This window comes from Morus notabilis, unplaced genomic scaffold (genome assembly GCF_000414095.1).
Source record: "Morus notabilis unplaced genomic scaffold, ASM41409v2 Scaffold6164, whole genome shotgun sequence".
Classification (NCBI taxonomy): Eukaryota; Viridiplantae; Streptophyta; class Magnoliopsida; order Rosales; family Moraceae; genus Morus; species Morus notabilis.
In genome coordinates this window covers 56,064-59,284 of record NW_010361005.1, presented here as the reverse complement: position 1 = coordinate 59,284, position 3,221 = coordinate 56,064, and positions in this window count along the sequence as shown.

Below are 3,221 nucleotides of genomic sequence, written 5' to 3'. Positions count from 1 at the left end.
CAACAATTTTACAAGTTGAAAAAATAATTTGTTAAAATTAAAAATTTAAGGGACAAGGGTAAATGTGTAAAATACTCTAACGTTAAATAGCACTTCAAAATTCTAACCCGAGGGTTCCATGAAATATTTGATATGCACCCTCAAGGGCGTTTTAAAAAAAAAAAAAATTTAAAAAAAAAAAAAAAAAAAAAAAAAACACTATAACATGTTTGAATTAATATATGAATAATTGCATTCTTTTCATTTTTTAGTTGGAGAAATAGAGATAGGATGTCCCTTTTCAGAAATCCCGTCTCACTAGAGAGTTGCTGAGCAATTATTATTTTTTTCTTTTTCTTTTTATTGGAATCATAAAGGTCTTGTTTGATTTGCCGTTCGGATTATAAGATAGGGTTTAAATTGTGATTCGAATTAGCGTTTAGATACGTAAATAAATTGTAATTTGAATTAGTAATAAAATTAAAATTGTAGTAATTTGTTAAAATTAAAAATTTAAGGGACAATGGTAAATGTGTAAAATGCTCTAACGTTAAAGAACACTTCAAAATTCTATCCCGAGGGTTCCAAGAAATATTTGATATGCACCCTCAAGGGCAATATGTCTGCTTATAAACATCAATAATTTGAAAAAAGAAAAAAAACACGATAACATGTTTGAATTAATATATGAATAATGCTATTCTTTTCATATTTTAGTAGGAGAAATAAAGATAGGATGTCCATTTCCAGAAATCCCGTCTCACTAGAGAGTTGCTGAGCAATTATTATTTTTTTTCTTTTTCTTATTATTAGAATCGTAAAGGTCTTGTTTGATTCGCCGTTCGGATTGTAAGATATAGTTTAAAATGTGTTTCAAATTGGTGTTTAGATACGTAAATAAATTGTAATTTGAATTGACAATAAAATTAAAATTGTAGTAATTTATTAAAATTAAAAATTTAAGGGACAAGGATAAATGTGTAAAATACTCTAACGTTAAATAGCACTTCAAAATTCTATCCCGGGGGTTCCAAGAAATATTTGATATGCACCCTCAAGGGCAATATGTCTGCTTATAAACATCAATAATTTGAAAAAAAAAAAAAAAAAACCACTATAACATGTTTGAATTAATATATGAATAATTGCTATTCTTTTCATATTTTAGTTGGATGTCCCTTTTCAGAAATCCCGTCTCACTAGAGAGTTGCTGAGCAATTATTATTTTTTTCTTTTTCTTTTTATTGTAATCGTAAAGGTCTTGTTTGATTCGCCGTTCTGATTGTAAGATATGGTTTAAATTGTGATTCGAATTGGTGTTTAGATACGTAAATAAATTGTAATTTGAATTGGTAATAAAATTAAATTTGTGTTTAAATAAAGTGTTAAAAACTGTCATTAGAGTTTTATAACAAATTTTGTAAAACTTCATTGTAAATGACATTAAAAAATATGCAATATGGATGAGGAGTGTTTTTACTCTGTTCATTAAGAACAAATTAAAAAAAAGAATCATCTCCATCAGAATTAAAATGAAAAAATTATAACATTTTTTAGTTTAAAATTGAGGAGAGAGAAAAAATAAAATTTAAATTGTTTTCACATTAGAAAATAATTCGGATTATAAATTTAGAAGGAAATTAATTTTAAAATTAAAAGTTTGAATCATTATTAATATTTTAAATTGTTCTTATTAATTAATTCTCAACCAAATATCAATTTAAATCTAGTAATGATTCGTCTTTCTTATTTTTTGGGTCTTTTTGGTGCGTGCCTGTTAAGCATGCAGGTTTGCCTTTGGATTCCCTAGCTAGTACTATCTTTTTCCTTTCCTTATTTTTTTTTTTTTTGTTATCATCTTTTTTTTCAAAGAAAGAAAAAGAAATTGACAGTGGGGTTTCCCATGCCATTAGATTGTTAATGGGGAAAAAGAGAAAGCCAAAGTATAAAAAAGAAAAAGAAAACTTTGCCCGATGAAGCCAACATGATGATAACAGAAATGACAGCATTATTGCTCAAAATCGCGGAGAAAATTAAAGCTTCTTTAAATATTAAAGTATCTTTATCTGCCGCTTTGCTAATTTTAAATTTATATGTATATATACATGTAATATACACATATATGTATTGTCACAGTGAAATATTGGGTTTTCATTGAAGTAAATGATGGACTAGTCTTTATTAAAATATTTATTAATTTCCCTTTCAAACAAGCTGTCAGCAGTACTGTCATTTTAGTATTTCAGAAGCTTAAAATAATTGGATCCGCAACAAGTTGGAGATCCAAAGTAAAATTTTTGCCTTCTGCCCAATAATTATGCGAGGAAATGCCAAATAAAATATATACAACTATATCACTAAAAAATATGTCGTTTTTTCAATTCAAATTTATAAATTTCTTCTTTCAAAAATACCTAAACATTTGTTTCATCTTCCAGCCGCCCAGATATGTTAGCGAAACGCAGAGTTAGCACTAGGTAAATTACACTACAGGATCTATGCCGGAAAATAAGAGTCTATACTTCATGTTTATTATGTGACTTAATTCCATGTTTTCCTTTCTATCTTTTTTTCAAGTCACATTCATAATTTCCAAGTTTAATACCCTGATCAAAATGAAAATTAAACTTTAAGCATAACCCCCATATTGAAAATATATCTAATAATAACTGGAGGAATATTGGACGCCATTGTATCTATACATGTATATATAACACGTGATAAAATTAGTATGAAGAAAAATATGTACTTATTGCATTAATTTATTCTGTTTATATTCAAAAGCAGTAGTAATTTAGGAGTAAATCAACATAGGTTTTCTCTGTTTGATATCCATCATATATCCGACTTTAATTCCAAAAAGCCATCACCAACAAACTTCACAAGAAGCCCACATGAATTTAATTTCACTTACCATAAAAAAAGGAGACATAGATCGAACATATTTTGCTTAATGTCGCATGATCGTCAATAGTAGTACTAATGATCCTCATCAACAAGTATTGCTCCGCCACCCTTCTTTCCTTTCCCCATCCTCCTCCGGCTAACGGTGCCGCCATCGTGCCGAAGGTTTCCGTCGTTGAAGATCAACGGCAAGTCGTTGGCGTCATCGACGTCGTCTACGGTGGCTATGCGGATGCAAGAGCAGCGCTCCAGCGACGCAAAGAAAGCGGCAGTGACGCTGTTGATGAGCCACATCGCCACCCCGTCGAGCTTTCCGCACCCGGGCGCCGAGCCATGGC